Genomic DNA, 20,678 nt, shown 5'->3' on the forward strand with positions numbered 1-20,678 from the left:
TGCCTCAATGTAAGCCCATTCACCTTAACCTATGCCGGCTGTCCCGGTTGTCGGGCTTCTCTTAGCGATCGCTGCTCCTTCCGGCATGCCAGCTCGACGTTGTCCATCCCAGCGCTCCCTTGCCATCGCTGGCCCTAACCGTTGCTCTCTTCCTGGGCTCTCTGCCGCCTCTGGAGCGGCGGACGCCATTTTTAAATTCCCCGGACAGCATCCGGCGCCGCCGTCAGCTGCTGGCCGCAGCTGTATGAAGATGCGGCTAATGAGCTGTGTGGATTCTCTCCCCGGCTCGGCGTCTCTCCTGTCCTGGGCTGCAGGTAAGTGTCTCCTGTTACCTCGGGCCCCAGGACATAAATCCCCCCACGCCAGCTGCCTTGTGGCGGTTCCCAGGATCGCGTTTCGTCAGTACCTGCTCCTTGTTGGGGAACTCGTGTGCTTCGGTGGTCCTCGTCAAGACTCGCATTACCATTGCATCTAGAGAGAAAATCAGCGGTTACATTATCTTTCCCTGGACAGTACTCGATATTGAATTTGAAGGGTTGCAGTGCCAACGCCCACCGCATTATGTGAGCGTTATCTGTCTTGGCTGTACTAAGCCATTTCAATGGGGTGTGGTCCGTGATGAGTGTGAATTCCCACCCCAGTAAGTAATAGCGGAAGTGCTCCACCGCCCATCGTATTGCTAGGCACTCCCATTCGATGGTCGCATACCTGGTTTTGGCAGGTAATAGCTTTTGGCTGGCGTAAGCTATGGGTCCGTTCACTGTGGCCTCCCGCTGCGTTAACACGGCTCCCAGTGCCACTGACGAAGCATCTGTCTGCAATGAAAATGGTTTTTCAAAGTCAGGGGTGTGTATTAGCACGTTGTCACACAAGGCCCCTTTTAATGCTTGGAAGCTGCGTAACATAACCCTATTCCATTGAAGCCCTTTTTGTTGTTACCCCTTTAAGGCTTCTGAATGAGGAGCTGCTAGCTCGGAAAACCGGGGTACAAACCAGCGATAATAATTCACCAAGCCGAGGAAGGATCGCAGCTGCTTCATTGTTCATGGGGCTTGGAACAACTGAATGGCCTGGACCTCATTTTCTAATGGCCTTATGGTCCCTTGACCTACCAGAAATCCTAAGTACTTGGTATATTTGTGCGCTACGGTGCATTTCCGTGGCGTCGCGGTTAAACCAGCCTTCCTTAGCTCGGATAGTACTTTTCAGAGAGCCTGGAGATGCTGATCCCATGACGAGGTGAACACGACTATATCATCTATGTATGCCGCGGTGTACTCAGTGTGGGGTACCAGAAGTCGATCCATCAACCGTTGAAATGTCGCTGCAGCCCCATGCAATCCAAATGGCATTTTAAGAAATTTGTATAGTCCCCAGGGTGTTCCAAAGGCGGTCTTGTGGTGGTCTTCGGGTCTTACTGGGATTTGCCAATATCCCTTGGCAAGGTCCAGAGTGGATATATATCGAGCCGCCCCGATTCATTCTACTAGTTCCATCACTCTGGGCATGGGAAAAGCATCAAACGTGGACACTTCGTTCACCTTCCGATAATCCACGCAGAGTCTTAAGGTCCCGTCGGGTTTCCGGATCAGTACTAGGGAGCTTCGCCAGGGGCTCTGTGAAGATGTAGGGTTTGCATCTTTTCTACCTCCCTATGTACCTCCTCATTAAAGTGATGCAGTATAGGTTGCCAGTGATCTCTTACTACTACTCCTGGTGGTGCGTGAATCACGTGGAAGGTGTTCTTGACCCACCCTGGATCCTCAAAGAAGACTCGTTGGAATTCTTTTAGTAAATCAGTCACTTCCTGCTTCTGGAGGAGGGTAAGCTCGTCACTCACCTTAATAGTCCGCCATAGCTCCTTCCTGCCTACATCCCCTGCCTTGGTCCGTGGCTCAGGATTCTTGACCATCTTCTCTGTGAATGCCACCCATCCTTCAGGTTGCCTCCACTCGCATAGTAGGTTAATATGATAGATTTGTTTCATCTTAACATGCCCTAGTTGGTATAGCTCATAGTCTACTGGACCGACCTGTCGCACAATTTTGAATGGCCCCTGCCATTGTGTCAACATTTTACTCGATGAGGAGGGTAACAAAACCAATACCTTCTGCCCTGGTTGAAACCCCCTTTCTTTTGTACGACGGTCGTATCGATCTTTCTGGGATTGTTGAGCCTGTTCTAAGTTACCCATCACTAACTCCCATACCTGTTGAACACGGTGCTGAAAGTCCTGCTGGTATTTCGATGGGCTGGAGATGGCCCCAGGGCCCTGCTCCCAATCCTCCCTAAGAATTTGCAGCAATCCTCTTGGTTGATGACCCAGCACCAGCTCAAAAGGAGAATACCCCAGAGATTCTGACAGGTCATCCCTCAACACGAACAGGACCAGCGGGAGCAATAGGTCCCAATGTCGGGGGTCACCTTGCATACATTGCCACAACATTCTCTTCAAGGTCCCATTCATTCGTTCCACTAACCCGTTAGTTTGTGGGTGGTAGACCGATGTCCTCAGTTGTTTAATCCTCAGCGTCTGGCAGACCCCTCGCAGGACCCCTGACATAAAGTTCTGGCCGTGATCCATCAATATTTCCTGTGGCACTCCCATTCTAGATATCCATTTTACCAATTCTTTGGCAATTCAGGGCGCCATTAGTAACCGGAGAGGGACCGCATCAGGGTATCGGATGTCAGAGTCAACCAACCCCAGAATATACTGGTTACTGCTGCGTGGCAGGGGCCCTACAACATCCATGATTATGCGGGAGAACAGAAGATCAATAATTGGCATTGGCCTAATGGGTGCTCGCGGTGGTCGGTCTTCTCTGGTTTTTTGACAAATCGGACACTTGGCACAGCGGCATGATATATCGTCTCCCAACCTCGGCCAGTAGAACCATCGGGCTATTTGCTTTATCGTGCGATCCCTCCCCATATGGCCCCCCATGGGTGTAGCATGGGCCAATTGCCACACTACCTTAAGAAAACATCTAGGTACCGCCAACTGAACTTGGCTTCCCCCTTCCCCTCCCTCAGGTGTCACCCGATATAAGAGATGGTCCCTTACCTCAAAGTGACACCCTGAGTCGGAAGGTTGAGCTGGAGGCTGGGTTGCGTCTGTGGCCTGGGTCCACCAGTCCTGTAGCTCAGGGTCCTCTCCTTGAGCTTGTTGGAATTGGGGCCCACTGGCGACGTCCCTCCAATTGACCTCCTCTGTGTGTCTCTTTCCCTGTTGTTATCCTCTCCTCTTTCGGCATCACCGAACCAACTCTCCCTCTGTGTCATTGCCTTCTGTGCGACCTCAATGTCGCGTACTCTATCTAAAACCTCATAAAGCGGGGCCCAATCCCGCCCTAGTAACATCTCACAGGCTAAGTAAGGGGCCAGGCCTACCACCAACTCCCCTCAGTAATCCATAACCTTAAGATGTACTCTAACCCGCCGAAGGGTCTGTGTCTCACCATGAAGGCACGACACCCGTACGGGTTCCTTCGGGCTGACCGGAATATCGGGCAGCAGGTCTGCCCTTATTAAGGACTGCGCACATCCGGAATCTAACACGGCTTGGATCAAGCGATCCTCAACCCGTGCACGCATCACTGGCTGCTCCCAGACAGGGTTACCTTCCCTTGTCCCAAAACTGCAGTCCATCGGTCCCCTGGTGGTCTGCTCCCCGGGGAAGTCCCTCAAGCTCCTCGAGCTATCTGGCATCCGTCTGCTCTCTGCCGCCCGTCCAGGGCACTCCGGAGCAAAGTGCCCCACTCTACCACAGTGGTAACACACCATGTCCCCACCTGGGGATCTATAGCTGGATCTACGTCTTTCCCCTTCCCACGGGTCTGGCGCCATCACAGTGGGGCCCTGTTTCTCCCTGGGGTAATGCCATTCCGCTCCCGTGAAAGACTCGGCTAGCTTCAATGCCTCCTCGCATGTTCCCAGAGCGTGTTGCCGCACCCAGTGCTGGGTCCTCTCCTCTAGATCATTGATAAATTGCTCTAATATAATTTGATCCACCAGGGCTGCCATTGTGCATGTTGCCAGCTTGACCCATTTACAAAGAGATCCCTAAGTCGTTGTAGCAGCACTCTGGGTCGTCTTTCGTCGGGCCCTTTCTTGGCTCTGAAGAGCCTCCAATAGTGTTCCGGATCAAGCTCGAGGCGGTACAGAATGGCTGTCTTTATGGCCCCATAATCTTGTGAGAGATCGATAGGCTGCTTGGGCCTTGCCCACTACCAAGGCCCCAAGTTGGCTGGCCCAATACCTCTTATCAAGACCCTTCAGAATAGCCTGGCGCTCGAAAGCCTCAATATATGCCTCGGGGTCGTCTTCAGCTGTCATCTTCAGTATCCCCAGCGCTAGCGTGTTATGTTGGGCCAACAGCCTCTTTTGGGACCCCACAATCTGTGTTAGAGCCTGCAAATTCTGAGCTAACAGGTCAGCCGGGCCCATTTCAGCTGGCTGCATCCTGAACTGGCGTTCTTCTTTACTTTCCCAGCCAATGCACCACGCTGTCACCGATAGGCCTTCTTGTGTCGTTCTGGGGAGCACTGCCCTCCTAGTTGTTGGCTAATCCCCGTCCGGACCTGGTTGTCACCATGGGTGTTCATTCTCCCCTGTCGCCAGCCCCGCTCTCGCCTGCCATGACTTGCTGTTTCCCTAGTGGGCGGAACTAGTTCACAGGTCCCTCGGTGGCCCGGGCTTGGCCCGCTGGTTGCACATGGGGCTCCTCCACCCCTCCACCCCAGCCTCACACCACCTGTGGGCTCCACTCTCCCGTGCCTGCTCTGAGCTGCTTCTGCAGGCCTCCAACACGTCCTTCGTTCTCGATCCCACCATTAGGGGATTTCCCTGCCTCAATGTAAGCCCATTCACCTTAACCTATGCCGGTGTCTCAGTCGCCCCATCAGAATACGCCACGCTGCAATCCCTTCACCAGGTGAGACTCTCTACACTAGGAGTCACAGATATTCTCCCTATCACGCTAACCCTCCACCAGATCCCTCCTAGCCTGAATGGGGCAGGGAAGGAATTCCCCTTAGCTGCTCTCTGGCTGCCCTGATCCTGTCTCTTTAACAGGCGTCCGCTGGTTTTGGCAGCGATCCCGCCCCGATCCCCCTCCAGCCAGGTGAACCGCAATCCTTCGTCCCTCTTCGGCGCTTCTCGCACCCACCGTCCCGGCACTAGCAGCTCACCCGATCCACCGTTCCTGTGACGATCCGCTGACGTCCCGGTCGTCGGGCTTCTCTTAGCGATTGCTGCTCCTTCTGGCACACCAGCTCGACGTTGTCCGTCCCAGCGCTCCCTCGCCGTCACTGGCCCTAACCGTTGCTCTCTTTCCGGGCTCTCCACCGCCTCCTGAGTGGTGGCCACCATTTTTTAAATCTTCGGCCGGCATCCGGCGCCGCCGTCAGCTGCTGGCTGCAGCTGTACAAAGATGTGGCTAATGAGCTGCGCAGATTTTCTCCCCAGCTCAGCGTTTCTCCTGTCCTGGGCTGCAGGTAAGTGTCTCCTGTTACCTCGGGCCCTGGGACAAGGAGGACCCACCTACTTGTTGTATTAACTGTTTATCAGGGACTCAAGGAGAGCAGAATAATATCACTCTTAGGTGCCTACCCACTTGTATGCCTAATGGGTAGAACAGAAGCTGGCTCTAAGTTGCTTTTAGTCTTGGTGTTCATCTGCTCAAGACCAAATGAAATGAACTTCCATATTACTGAAGTATCTTGCATCAGATGTAATTGGATCTGGCACAACATAAAAATGTCACCTCATTAAATCTATGTTCAACTCAAAATAAAATCCTTACCAGATTGTACTAGATACCAACAATATTGCAGGCAGAGTTGGGAGTGTGACCACTTGCTTACTTTGTGTGATCTGGGCAACTTTGTGTAAGCCATACAGATACCTCTATAATCTGGGTGAGTGTGTAGTGCCATATGATTGTACCCAAAAATATATTCTCACATCTTTCATTGTATTTGAAAAATATATTTTCACATCTATTACTTTATACAAAGAAGCACCACTAAGCTATGGGGGAAAAAAACCATGAACACAATTCATCCTCAGGGAACAGAAAATTAAATCTGATCTATAATCCTGATGATGAAGACAAGCAACACAAAATTATGCTTCCTATCCTGGGAGATTACATAAAACATCTTTACTCCAGAGAAGCATGCTTATTTGTCTGGTTCTTCATCCATAAAGAAACCAGTGAAGTAAAAAAAAACCCCCACAACAAATCAAGTTGCCTTCAATTTAAAGTTTCCAGATCTCAGACGACTAATGCACTCCATCAGACCAACATACAAAATGCATCATGTAAAAGATCATACACCTTTGATCATAGATTTTTCTCTTGTTATTTCTTTCTCACTGTCACATATGGATGAATAATCCCTTATTATGCCTTCCAGCTGCTTTCCTGAACTACATACATCTACATATACCTTTCTATTACTAGACCCAAAACCCATTGCTGTTACCGGACATAATTCTAATGATTTCGTGAGATTTTGCTCAGAAGTATGATCGAACATTTGTATAAACTATATTTATGTGCTCATAAGATGATATACCATCTTTTCAAATGATAATGAACTGATAAAATGATTTAGACTGCACTTCTTATTTCCAGAGTGCTATTATTTTTTTTTTCATTGGCATGTAATTTGACCTGTTCCTTTCAATTTATATGCACCTTATCTATTAGTTTCTCCTTTAGTTCAGTAGACATTTATTTGAAAAAAAAGTTACCCAAACTCTAAGGGGAATTTTAAAAATATGAATGTTTTCGTTTAAAGAACACCAAAACAAACAAGGAAAGGTAATAACAGAGTTGGGATTCTGTATCAGAGACATTACAGCTTATCTATGGTATGGAAACATTCCACGGTGGTGTGTACAGACACTCACCACACCCAGTCTACAATCACATGACTTATTTTAAGCCATGTGATTGTAGATCAGGAGCAGTATATACAGGAATTCACCAGTCTGGGAGCTGTGCAGAGAACCTGATGTCAGTAACTCAGAGTGGAGGGAATGGCAGGTGGTATCAGGCAGTGGCAGTGGGTCTGCAGGGGAGTCTGATGGGCTTGGGTGGAGCTGGTGGAAATGGAGTAGCACATGGCCTATGCCATGGTTTGTGAGTGTGTGCATGCTGCTGCTTAAGAAGTGGGTGGGCTGTGAAGTAAAAAACCTGCGCCCATTGCTGGAGTTTAAAAGACGAGGGCAGAGTTGGGCAGAGAGGATGAAGAGAGCAGCACACCTGCACTAGCCGCTCCAGCCAGAACCAAGGTAAGAGACTGGATCAATTCCTCAGACAGGAGACCCAGAGGGGTCTTCAGCATTCAGATGATGCCGAGCAGTGGAGCTGGGATGTCTGCATGAGCACCCACACCCTCATACATGAAAAACAGAAACCCTGAGATAGGACACCAGGGAAGCCTCAGGCCAAAGCTTGGTGGAACACCATATAGGAAGCCTAGGAGACAACTGATTGGAGACTAAGAAGGTGGGATAACCGTGAGCACCATGTGCATATGATGTGCAGTGAATCCTCTTACTGAATTTGTAATGAAACTGATGTGAGTGAAGATAAGCACAATGAATTAATCATTATTTATTTTTGGGATCATTATTTATGTTTCTTTTTTATGAATTGATATAGCTATATTTATATACCCACCAATTAATTAAGTGCACTGGGAGATTCAGGATTATTATAGGTCTATCCTGGACTGAGCTGTCAGGTAAAAAAAAAAAATGACACCAGATCAATTTATAGTAGTGTCCCTTATTAAAAGGGATAAGAGAAAACTTAGGACAAAGTAAGATCTATTTGCATCTTGCTAAAAGCTGTAAGCTTGGAGCCATGAAGACTCAGTTGGCAACTGGATAGGGTGTAGGGGAGGCAGAGCCCCAAGAAACACCATTGATAGGAAGACACTCACAATAGTCTTTACCAGCACAGAACCTCCTTTTTCTTTATTTCTCTTCTTTGAAGTCAAGGCATGGTGGGAAAGCTAAGGGAAACTAATTGTGAGCGAGTAACCCAAAGTACCTGTACGTCAGCTATAGAACACAACTTGGTTCAAGTGTGCAAGACACCAACTGTTTTGGCTCAAGTGGGTACAGGGGATAATGATTCTACTCCGTACTTTTGGTCCATATTTCACAATAATCCATTTCAGAAGTTTCTCAAATCCTGTATAAATATTCTGATACGTGTAGGAGTTTAGGGAGTACACACAGAGCAAAAAGATACTTGTGAACAAATGTTAGGGGATTTATATGGCTAGCTGAAGTGCCTGTGCATAATATTTTGAAAATCTGGGCCTAAATTTTAAATTTTTGTTACTTTTTAACTTTATTTACTCTGTGTAAAGAAAACCATAAATTTAAAGATCCACATAGAACAAAGCATGATAAACAGTTTTTATCTTAATGGTCTCTGCCTAAGAATGTGAATGTCCATGCAATGTAACTATAATCTTAATTATGGCAGTAACTCACAGCAAGATTTTTGTAGGCATTAATGAGATGGTAATTTAGGGCCATGCTCAAGAGAACAGCAAATCCATACTGTATCCATACAGCAACACAGACCCATTAGAACTGGCAAAGAACCCCTCTTTCTCAGTTTATTTTGCCTTCTCTGGTTTTCAGTCCTTTTTTGGGGGGTGCCCGACTTCTACAAACTGCAACTCACAAATGGCCATATTTAATGAGGAACCCTGTACTTAACTTTTCTAGGTCATAGTTGCTCAAAGAATTACTCCCTACCTTGCTTGCTTGCTTTCAAGGACATCTGACTTTTTCCTTTCCTGGGAAGGAACCATCTGGGCCTTTGGCTTAGTTCTTTTTGTGTATTATATTCCTCATAAATCCTTCATGTCTAAGGCTCTGCTGCTCATAAGATTAATTTGTGTGCTTAATTTTAGTCAGAGAGCTTGGGTGTCATCTCCCTCTTATTTCCTGCAGCTCATCTCCCCTTTATCTACATTTCTTTATCTTAGTGAAACAGACCAAAGGACACTGCACATTTTGGATTTTCCGTGGATTATTTGCCTTATAAAATTTATGGCTACTTACAGACATGAAAAAATAAAACAAAACAAAAACAGCTTTACTTTAAGTTTAGTGCACCCCCACACCAAGCTCAGCACTTGCCCAACGTCTGTACGGATCGCACTCTTCAGTGGTGCATTTTTGTACTTTTATCTAATAGTTAATTTAATCAGCTTCAGATAAAAGCACCAAAAAGGCCCACTGAAGAATCTGATCTATGTAGATGCTGGGGGGCCAGGTTGAACTAACGTGCTTCCTCTTCTGGTAAAGTGCTCTTTTCATGTATTTATTTTTTTCATACCTGTCAGCAGTCTATATAGGCTTTGTGAAAGCTTGTATCTAATAACAGAAATCCTTTAATTTCTTCTTCTACATGACAAGCTTATATATTGTTTTATTAAAATATACCATTTTGGTTATTTTAATTAAATACTAATCTTTCCTCTGTTGGAGTGGTTGCACTTCAGATACATAATTAAATATTCATTGGACCAGAGGGAGAAAGGGAGAGATTCATTCTATAGCCCACCCACTGAAATGTGAGAGTTCATCTGCAATGTGAGAGTCCCAGGTTCAAGGGTTTGCTCTGCTTAGATCTTCAACATCTCCAGGAAGTGCCCTAACTACTGACTTGTAGATTATTCTCATCCTCACTCTATGTGTATGAAGGGAAAAACAATTTCAAAATGTCTCACAATTGGTCTGAATGCAGAATGGGAAAAATGCAACAGAGTTTGTAGGATGGGGAAACCATTTTCTAACTACCTATATATAGAACAGTTAGGAAAGTTATTTGCATATTGATTTTACAAATGAAGTAATTCATATTTTATCATTTATGTATCAAAATTTAATAAGACAATATTTAGAGGCCCTTGCTTGGGTCTATCCTAGTGTCTCAAAATATATTTCTTTGTGACAGTAAGTTTGAGGTGGCACTTGAAACACAGTAGATTGTGCAATAATCTTAGGTGCAAGTTTAGTATTTTATCTTCCACATTCACAGTAGGGAATCCACCAGTGAACCAAGTTGCCTCCAGTGAATGGAGAAGGGAGATGAGTTGCATTCAGTGTAGTTCTCTATATGGTTTGGGACAACAAACTCTAGAGCTATAGTAATGGCTATACAGTAGTAAAAGGGATTATCCTCTTGCTGCCCATCTTCATTTGGTTAACCAGTTAAGAAACAAAAGTATCTATTAGAATTAACTCTGTTTTCTTATGGAAACAAGACTGATAAATCATCCCGCAGTCAAAAAAAAAAAAATGGCCATTGGATGCACCATAAATCCAGACTCCAGAAAATACTTTGTTTAGATTTTGTTGGGAACAGGCTAGACAGGCATCTATTGGGAATGATTTAGAAATAGCAAATCCTGTTTCTCTGCTGGACTGGATGATCTCTGAGTTCCCTTCCAATGCTGTAGTTCCATTATTTGGCATTTGAAAGCTCTCATTCTAAAATTACTGTAGAGTTCATTTTGTCATGCAGACAATTTTTCCCACACAAAGGATAATTTTTGAGCTTGGAAAAGTATTAGGTATCATATTTCGGGCTATATGACCTTGAATATATCAGGCTATATGACCTTGAATATAAATACTTTAGAATAATTATTGCAAGTTTTCATAGAAGAAATGTTGCTCTAATTGAAAGAAAAGCTTTTTAGATTTCTCATTACATTAATTAAGCTATAAATAGCTCATAATTTATTCCTATATTTCTATTCACTGAGGTCAAAGCTGTGGACTCCTGGAAGACATTCTTCAGCTTCCTGGGTTAAGTAACCTCCAAGTAAATATATCTTCCCTTTTACTACACTGTAATGAGAAGTAAGGGATTTACAGTTGGTTCATAAAACACATCCTTAATTATTAGATATGATTTATATAAAAACTCAGTACAGTTTTTGATTCATTCCTATGAACAAAGCATGTATCTAAACTGGATCTTGTGTCCACTTGAAATAACCTTTATTTGGATTCTGTTGAAACATTTTATTCTCATACACCATACACCTACACTCTCTGAGTTTTAGTTACAATAAAATGTCCAATGCCATATGAGGCCCATACTCTTTCAAATAGAGAAAAAAATAACTTCTGATTTTGAGAACCTCTTAATAAAGTACCTCCCCACCATCACTGAGTAACTCAGGGAAAATTCAGGGTGATTTTGCCCTGATGATACATCTGAAAACTAAGTGTGCGCACCCATGCTGTTCTACAACAGCTGTCAACTCAGAAATAGCTTTGCATGTCACTGCTGGGGCCATGACAGAGTTAGTAAGGAAACACATTTTATCTTCAACGTTTCTAAAATAAGCATTACAAAATGGAAAGTATTTTTTTAATCAAGGAAAGTAGTTGGCAGTGCCTCTTTATCCGAAAGTGGAAACATGCCAATGTATTCAAGGAACATTCATCTATAGATTAAAACCTGGAAAGCAAAAGCAAATTAATGCAAAAATTTTAAGCATAATTCATCATTGCTATTAAAATGGGACCATGTGTTTCTTTTTCAAATTTGCCTAGTATGGAGTTTTGTATTTTAGCCACATTTTCCTTGTGTTTTTTAAAATTGTTTTCCACTACTAACATTTTCCACTAATACCAATACAAATGTTTCACATTATCTTATTTATATGCTAAAACTTCATAGCTAATGTTTTGAAAGTGCTTTGATAAAAAAGTGAAGATACAATGATTTGATAAAAGACGCTCAATAAGACCAAATTATTATTGCTTCTTTCAAATTGCTAGTGTGTTTGTCTGCAATGTAGTATATCCTAAATGAGGATTTGTGCTGCACTTTATCTTCCTTTTTTTACCTTCTAACTCTTCTACATACTTTGTTCTGGTGAACATACATGTCTTGGAAAATTCTGTATACATATGTGTTGACAATACAGAAGCCGCTGTGTATGCGCCATGGAAACAGACCTATTATGTGCCCCCTGTGTGACCTGCCGGCTTGTCACTCAAGCCTGACCTACTTTTAGTAAAGCGCAGGCCCAGTTGCCACAGAGATCTTGCTGCTGAGCATGCTCAGTAATTGATTGAAATGAGGTACTCCCTCTAGAAAGTTCTGACCACCACGCAGCCCGATTGGTTGAAGGGCTACTTTAAAAGATCAGTGAGCCCCTCCCTAAGGGGGAGACTCGCTAAACTGAGGGTGGAGGCTGGTCTCAGTGACTGCCTCAGTAAGGCCACGCGGCCTATTAGTCTCCTCCATAGCGAATCTTTGATACGTCTTTATCCTTGGTCGTGTTTTGTGTACCGGTTCCCTGGCTTTGGACTTTCGACTTTGATTCTTACCTCGACTTCTGATCGCCCTGACGGTTCAACCCTTGATCCCGGCATTCTACTTACCTGGCTTCCATTTGACCTCGGCTTTGTGTACTGACTACGGTTCATCTCTACTCACCTCGGCTAGTTGCATCTCAGCTGTGTTTCATCGCGACGTGTTACAGTTGTCGTGCGTTTGTAACCTTCTGATGAGCTGTTGACCAGCCCTGAGACTATCCAACAGGCAGCCGCACCTATCCCGTCAGGGGTAGAAAGCAAGGGCTTGTTGGGGAACCTCGTGGGCTAACAGACCCCTTTGTTGTTTGTCCGTTTATCACCGTAACTGAAGAATCACCGTGCCTACGCTCCACAAATCGTAAGTTAATAAACCCACTTCGTTATTTACCAACACGCCTCTGTGCTGCTCAGAACTCCACCGCCGTTAATCTCAACCTGTTCGCCAGTTTCCCAATTGCCACCCCGTTCCACTGTGACCCTTGGGAACTTCACGAGGGGGGTATCCCAACAATACATTATGCTAATTGGTTTAGAGTACACATACACACTTTATATACTGGTTCATTTTCCTCCTTTGGGGAAAAAAAACCTAATGGACAATGGTTTATTTTATCTATACATTTTTTCCCTAATTAATGTTACTATGGAGGCAATATTAAAATCTAGATTTCTTAAGCCACTGATATTTATAGTGTTTTCCCAAGGGTGGCTATAGTGCCCCCTGGTGGCCAAATGGCCACTGCCTTGCTCCGGCTCTAGGTACCCTCCTTTTTGTGTTTGCCTGCTGCGCCATAGTGCAACTGGTTGATTTTTAAAGGGAAGCTACCTAAGGGTTGCAGAGCAAGCCCTAGTCCTACCTTCCGCCAGAAGATCCCCGCTTGGAACCCTGCTACCGTCAGCTTTATCGTCATGCTAAGTGGGGCCTCTGGGCTCTTATGTGCCCCCAGGGCACCTCCTGCCTTATGGAACATTCATGGCCTCTGATCACCCCTGTAGCCAAGTCCATGCCTCACAGATGTTGCCAGTCATCACTTAGGAAGGGCATTTTCCCCACAAGCCAATGCTAGGCCTCCTTAGGCCTCTACACCCTGGTTGGGGCCTAAGCCTTCTCAGCTCCGTCCCTTTAGCTTAGGCCTACTGTGTCAGAGCTGGCCTCTGGTTCCAGCCCTACTCTGTAACCTAGGCTTCAGCCCATTTCAGTCTTTTGTTCTGGCTCTCTGGGCCTCAGACCTGCTACCACCCCTCTTGGGCTTGTGCTCTGGCCCTCTTGGCTTCAGGACTGCTATTACCCTTTTGGGGCTTGTGCCCTGAGTCCCTGCCTCTAGTGGGCTATCTGATGTGCCTCTCTGGCACCACTGGGGCCTCATCCTCCCCTGTTATTCCCAACCTGATCCACCACTCCGAATCAAAACATAAAAGCAAGCAAATACTTGAACATAAACCTTCCCTTCAGGCAAATAAAACATCAGGGAAAGAAAAGGCATACTATCACTTTAAAAGGAAACTTCTTTCCCCCCCACATCAGAGCATCCCTCACCCCCAGGAGCAGCCTTCACCCTCAGCTCTGTCATTCCGTTCTGGTTCAGGGTCCCTTGGGCTAGCTCTTCTCTTCCTCGGAGCTCTTCTTCCTGCCCCAGCATGGCCAGACTGACTTCTCTGGCTCTGGCCCTGAGCTTATAAACCTCCCAAGCCCTGTCCCTTCCATGCAGGTGACTCCCCAGCCACCTGCAGGATTACTAATCAAAGTCTGATGGCTACATCTTGGAGCATCTTGCAACCACTGCTCTAGCTGCCTTAGCAGTGCTCAGATGTCCAAACAGGGTTCTGCCCTACTGTCCTATTGTAGAGCAGGTAGCACTGCAATAGGCACTCATATAATCTCTGGCTGCCTACTCCCCTGCAACTAGTCCATCAAGTGCAGTGGCCCCCTTGACCAACTCTGCTGCTGTTTTCCCCTTAAAGTAACAGGCAGCGCAGCCCCTGGTTCCCTGTTTTAAGATGGCTTAATTAATATGAACTAAGTCTTATATATACACTGATAAGTGCAAGGTGTTGCACATGGGGAGGAAGAACCGGCACCACACTTACAGGTTGGGGAACTCCCCTCTTGCCAGCACGGAGACGGAAAAGGATCTTGGAGTCGTCATTGACTGCACGATGAACATGGGCCGGCAGTGTGGGGAGGCAGTCAAGAAGGCCAATCGTACCCTGTCATGCATCCACAGATGCATCTCGAGCAGGTCCAGGGAGGTGATCCTCCCCCTCTATGCGGCACTGGTCAGGCCGCAGCTGGAGTACTGCGTCCAGTTCTGGGCGCCACACTTCAAGAGGGACGTGGACAAGATGGAAAGAGTTCAGAGGAGGGCCACTCATATGATCAGGGGTCAGCAGGGCAGGCCTTATGAGGATAGGCTACGGGACCTGAACCTGTTTAGCCTCCACAAGAGAAGGTTAAGGGGGGACCTTGTGGCCTGCTACAAACTGGTCAGGGGGGATCAGCAGGTATTGGGGGAGTCCCTGTTCCCCCGTGCGCTGCCAGGAGTGACCAGGAATAACGGTCACAAACTGGCGGAGGGTAAGTTTAGATTAGATATTAGGAGGCGCTACTTCACAGTCAGGGTGGCTAGGGCCTGGAACCAGCTTCCAGGGGAAGTGGTGCAGGCTCCTAGCCTGGGGATTTTTAAAAGGAAGTTAGATGAGCACCTTGCCGGGGTCATCTGACCCCGGTGCTCTTTCCTGCTAAGGCAGGGGGTCGGACTAGATGATCTACCTAGGTCCCTTCTGACTCTAGCTACTATGAAACTATGAAACTATGAATATCAATGTTTGTTTGCCTTGCAGGAGTAAGCAAACTGAAAAGGTCCAGTGTTTTAACTGACACGGTTTTTTTTATGGACATTACGAAAATTGTAAATGTACACTTCAAAAAGCTCCATTATAAAATACAATGATGTCAGCTATTTTCTTCACAGCTAGACTTCCATTTCTCTCTCATCACCAAGGACTCCCTGCCATGCAGTTGCTTGGTTCTCACGTGTTCGATCTGCTTGGAGAATGTGTCACATTAAATAAACAAGCAAAGTAAAATATCTTTGAAAAGGAAAAAAAGCACTCACAAATTGTAGTTTAGAAACTCCCAATTTATAGAAATCTATACTGTGATTATGAATAAATCAATACACCATAAGTATAAGAATTAAGATAGAAACATCATTCACAGGTGGGTACTGAGAGTCAAAGCTCCTACACTCTTGTCCTGATTCAGCGACTGACTCATAAAAACACTTAAAATGTAGTGTGCCTCATTTTCCCTATCTATAAAAGAAGGCATTACTAACCCACACCAGAGATACTGTGAGTTTTAATTAATTGATGCTACAGAGAGTTTGGCCTAAACATTTTTTGCAGGATAAAACTCTCCTTTTGCTTCAAGAATCTGTTTTTTCACTGACGTACTAACATGGCCTTATATAAGCAAGGCCCACACAGAAGCCAGTGAGAATAATGGTATAAATCATAGAGCATCATTCCTCCAGTACTGCTCTATGATATTATAGTTCCTCACAAATCATGCCAAAGCAACTGACATATGGAGCCAGTTTCTTTGAACGTTTTGTATCGTGTGTTTTAATTTCTCATCTATTGGCTTTTTGTTGGATGAGATAGTTTTCTGAACAAAACTGTACACAGTTCTATTAACGTACATTTCTGTGTCTGGCATCGAGGTCAGGGCCTATGTTAAAGAAATCTGTACCAGTGAAATCTTTGCTTCACTTCAGCATAGCATGCTGGCATTTGGGAACTGAACCAGTGTATATCAGTGCAATCCAAATTTCTACAATGTAACCAATGTAAGCACCTCACCTACACCCACACCCTCGTTATACCATCCTTTCACAAGATGTCTTGACTAGCCCCAAAGAAAAGAAATAAAATACTGTTAGCAGCTGACATTTGAGGAAAACGCACACTAGGAAAGATAACTTAAAAATCCCATATGCCAGATCCTTGAGTGTTATAAAATGGCATTGAAGTCAATGGATCTACAGCAATATGCACTGAAAGGCTGTGTTCACATGCGTGGATATTTGGTTCCCCAGGGACTAGTGGAAGCGTACCTTGTGTCACTGTTGCTTTTCCCTGATGAATGCCTGTGCCATTCTGGTGCATGGCAAGTGGGGTAGGGGAGGCTGGGACCAGTGCTGTTCAGGCCCCAGCAGCTTTACCTAGGGTTCTGGGGCCTTCCCCGGGCTACAGCATGGGCAATCCTGCCATGTGGAGCCTGGCTGGCAGTGGAATGCGGCTCCGGCTGGCCTGGGTCTGGTTCTGAGTGGTGCATGCTTCCCCTGCGTGTACCGCTCCACATTTTTTTTGCAACCTGCCCCCACCCCCACTGCTCTCTTGTAGCACGGAGAACTGAACACACAGTATGTGGCACTGCAGATGAGTCTGCAGCTCTGCATACCACATAGACGCACTTGTCTGGACATGGCCAGAGAGGCTAATGCTATATTAGTTAGAACAGAGTTAGTGCCTTAAGGTTCCTAAAGAGGGAAAAATTTGTGGCTTTGGAGAAGATTATGGGGGCACAGCCTGAGTATCTCAAAGGCCTGCCAGGAACTCAGGTCCAGAAATAGGGCTTTTTCCCTATTGCACAAGATAAAAATAAGCCAGAGCTGTAGTCACTTTGGGAGCTTGATCTTTTTTTGAGGAGGGTTGCAGAAATGATTTTGTTTTTGGTTTTCTTTTTTTGCTTACAACGACTAAAAGGAGCTTGCTTGAGTCTTTGAAGTTTTTCCAGTTATTCAAAATGAGGGAAGCCTGGGCTTCTTTCCTAGAATAAGGGCAAAAGGCCTTGAGATCTTACTTTGAACTGAACTTTTAAAAGGACACTTTTCTAATGTAGGGGTAGGAGAATAACAGTGAGAAGGAACATTTTCCCTTTATTTTCTAAGCCTGGTGCTGCAGCCCCAGCCAACTTTGCCTGCTCTCTGTGGGGTTATAGGGCTATGATATCAACTTCAGAATCAGTGCTAGCATTGTTCTCCTTCTTGATCTGTCCATTATTTAAATACCATGTGAATGTCTTTGTGGGAATCTACCACTATTTAAGTGGAACATGCTGTGAAAAGTGGCTGCTCTTCCTTTTTGTCTTTCCTATAAAGATTTAAAGGGCCCCACATACACATGTGTGCAGGAATGCCTCAGTATATTTCTGCTGGCTTGGAGCTACCATTCTCTTTTCATCTGTCTTCTGGTGCTGTTTTGTTCCTTTCATCCCCTTTGAGGCCCTAAAGAAAAAGTATAGAGCCTGCTGTTTTTTAACAATAATTTAATATAATAAAGGAAAGCATACATAATAGACCCAAATAATCACCCAACAGGGAATCCTCAAGAATGACACAAGTGGAAATCCAGCTGTGAGAGAAATAGCTCATTCCATTTAGCCTAACGTGTTCTGTGCAGAAGAGAGATGTTTATAATCTCTAACTTGCTCAACAAAGCCCTGCGTGGGTTATAACTTCAGGCCTCTTATGCCTCTCTGGTATTTGTAAGTTAAATAAGAATACTTATTAATCATAATGAGTTTATGTGTTTTTTCTCATTAATTAAGCCTGCTTTTGGAGTGCTACTTTATGGACACGTCTACACATGCGCTGGTCCCAGCGTTTAAGCACAACTAAATTTAATGTGCATTAAATTTAAAAGTGATTTTTGGCAGGTGTCTCTACATACAGAGACTTGACACTAAAATTAGTGCCAAGTCCCTGCAGCCCTGCCATGTGCTTCTGTGGCCACCTAGGGGAGCTCCAGCCTTTGGCCATATGGCTGCCAGCACTTTGCAGCCATCTTGGAAATTCTGATCCCTAGCATCCCTACCCAGGAGCCATGTGCCCAGCACAGGGGCAGCATGTGACAGCTCCCTCCTTGCCCACCCTACCTCCCCATGCCAGGGACTGTGGTAAGCTGGCCAGGCAGACCTGAACCAAGGTGGCTGCCGCCCCAGCCCCCTGCTCCCCCTTGCTCTCCTGGGGCTGATGGCCTGCTGGGTGCTGACAGCAGGCAGACTGCCTTCACTGTCCCCTTCCCAGGGTGAGGCAGGCCAGGCTGCTGGTAGTACCTGCTGCCATGGATCCAGACCCCACTCTACCCTCCCTCCCTCCAGACCATCTGTTCTGTCATGTTGCCATCCAGTCCATGGCGGCTGGGCTTGGGGTGCATATGGCTTCTGGGCAACTGGGGTGAGGGGCTGTCCATGTCCCCACCCTCCCCACAGGAGGCTTCTTTGGGAAGGTTCCCTGAGGCCGGCACCCCACCACCCCATGCCACTGCTGAGCCCTGAGTGTGCCCCTCCTGTGTATGCTCTGTGCAGTGCATAATGAGCCATTTATGCAGCCCTACTGCTGCTTATCCTCCTGGTGCCCTGGGCATGGCTGTGCTCCTTGTCCAGGACCCTGAGCTATGAAGGCATGGGAGGCAAGCTTGGGCTGCCCCACAACCTCTGCCACTACCTGGAGGGCTACCTATGGTAGCAGTACACATCCCTGCCCTCTGCTGCTGAGGATGACATTGCTTCCAGCATCAACATTTTCCTCAGTGTGTGAGAGGCCCATGCCTGCCCAGCTGTGGGGACACAGGCTGCTAAAAGTGTTCCAATCTGTGGCCTACCTCCCTGTGTGCTGTAGTGGGGGAATCCAGGGCCAGGGGAGTATGGGTGGGTCAGGGGTGGAAACTGGTAGAGCCCTCCTCCAGTATGGGACTTACCATGTGTCCTGGGCTATGAAGACTGGCAGGTTGGCACAGTCCTCCCCATTGGTGATGGCATCCAGCTGCACCCAGTGTCTGCATCCTGCGGTGTGTGGTGAATCGGTGCCTTGTCAGGGCCCCCCCTCCTGGGGAGGGGTTTGTGCTGCTGGCACTTTGCAGTGTCATGGCCAGCCACTCCTCATGGCAGAGTTTGGGGCTGCATCAAGGATGAGATAGCCACTGGCCAGCGATCCCCAAGATTCTGGTGGATGCAGCAACTGTGGAGGAGGATGGACTGAGATGCTGAAGGGCTGAGGGCCCCTCCTCTGGTGACGTGTCACCGGAGAGGTGGGGGCGGGATGAAGGATCAGCTAGGTGACACTTGCGGGAGTGCAGTTTGGGTTCCAGGGCACCAAAATATGAGTTATCTCCCACATAAAGGCCACCATCTTACAGGCACAACTGGACTGATGATTGTGGTCAGTCATGGCCATCCACTGTGCCCACAAGGCCCTGACCTTAATGCAGCACTGCTGTGCCAACCAGGAGTACCCTTATGCGGGTGGGGCCAGGGCTTAACAGGGAGGATGATGAAGATGACATGCTCATCCAACACTGGCTGTCTGGGACCCCACACAGCTGTCCCTGGGTGGCTGTCCCTAGACAGTGCTCAGGAGTGCTCAGCAGAAGGGTACAGCCAGGAACAGGAAGCCATGCAGCAGAGGCACTTTACTACAGCACCTGCTAAGAGACCCCATTAGGGGTAAGCAGCAGCAGGGACCATGTGTTGGCTTTGCTGCCAGAGACAGCCAGGCAGCAGCCCTGGAGAAATCTCAAGACTGGGCAAGCCCCTTTGCAACACTCACCTGTGTATAAGCAGCAACTCTGTAGAGGGAATAGCTCAGGCAGAGGCAGTTTGTGGCCTGTCCAGGGGAGCACAGGAAGCCTGTTGGGCTCCTGGAGAAAGAACAGGCTCCCTCAAAGCAAAATGGCTGCTGGCTTTTATAGCCTGCAGCTAGGGGCTGCCAGAGAGCAGCCCAGCCCTGGAGCAGGAGAGGCAGCTAGCCAGGAGCCCTGGGGCCTGGCTTAGCCCGGCTCCCTAGTGGCAGGGCAGACCCAGCACTAAAGTTAGTGCTGGGTTGCACCTACATGTGCATTACTGTGCATTAACTAATCATGACTAAATCTGATACCAGCATTTTCAGGTATCAAATTTAGGTGTGATTAGCTTAAGCTCCTGTACAGTAAGGGCACACATGTATAGACAAATGCCCGTACTGTGCAGTAACTTAGTGTGAGAGCCCCAGCCCCGATAAGCCCCAGGAGCAGCAAAGCAGGAGCCACAGCGGCAATAAATTGCCGATGGCCAAGGAGTGCGGGGTGCGGTGCAGGTGCGGCGGGGCCAGCACAGCGCGCGAGCCGCCGAGCAGGCCTGGCTACGGGTGCGAGTCCCCTGCGGGCACCAAGGGCGGGATACTCACTTACCCCCCCCAGGTGTGCGGCGGTGCCAGCGGGCACAAAAGCCGCACCGGAACAGAGAGGAGGGG

At 47.0% G+C, this 20,678-nt stretch overlaps 1 long non-coding RNA gene across 2 annotated transcripts in view; it reads right to left on the reverse strand.

The window, feature by feature from the left end:
* LOC149868428 (uncharacterized) overlaps window positions 1-20,678 on the reverse strand; it is a 116,597-nt gene that overhangs the window by 63,275 nt on the left and 32,644 nt on the right. For both annotated transcript variants that reach the window (XR_016440988.1, XR_016440989.1), the window contains exons 2-3: window positions 12,506-12,620; window positions 10,811-10,899 (exon numbers count right to left, since the gene is read on the reverse strand). This is a non-coding gene — a long non-coding RNA (uncharacterized LOC149868428). The remainder of the gene's footprint in view (window positions 1-10,810; window positions 10,900-12,505; window positions 12,621-20,678) is intronic.

The sequence above is a fragment of the Crocodylus siamensis genome, chromosome 3 (genome assembly GCF_052110815.1).
Source record: "Crocodylus siamensis isolate JL-2025a chromosome 3, ASM5211081v1, whole genome shotgun sequence".
NCBI lineage: Eukaryota > Metazoa > Chordata > Crocodylia > Crocodylidae > Crocodylus > Crocodylus siamensis.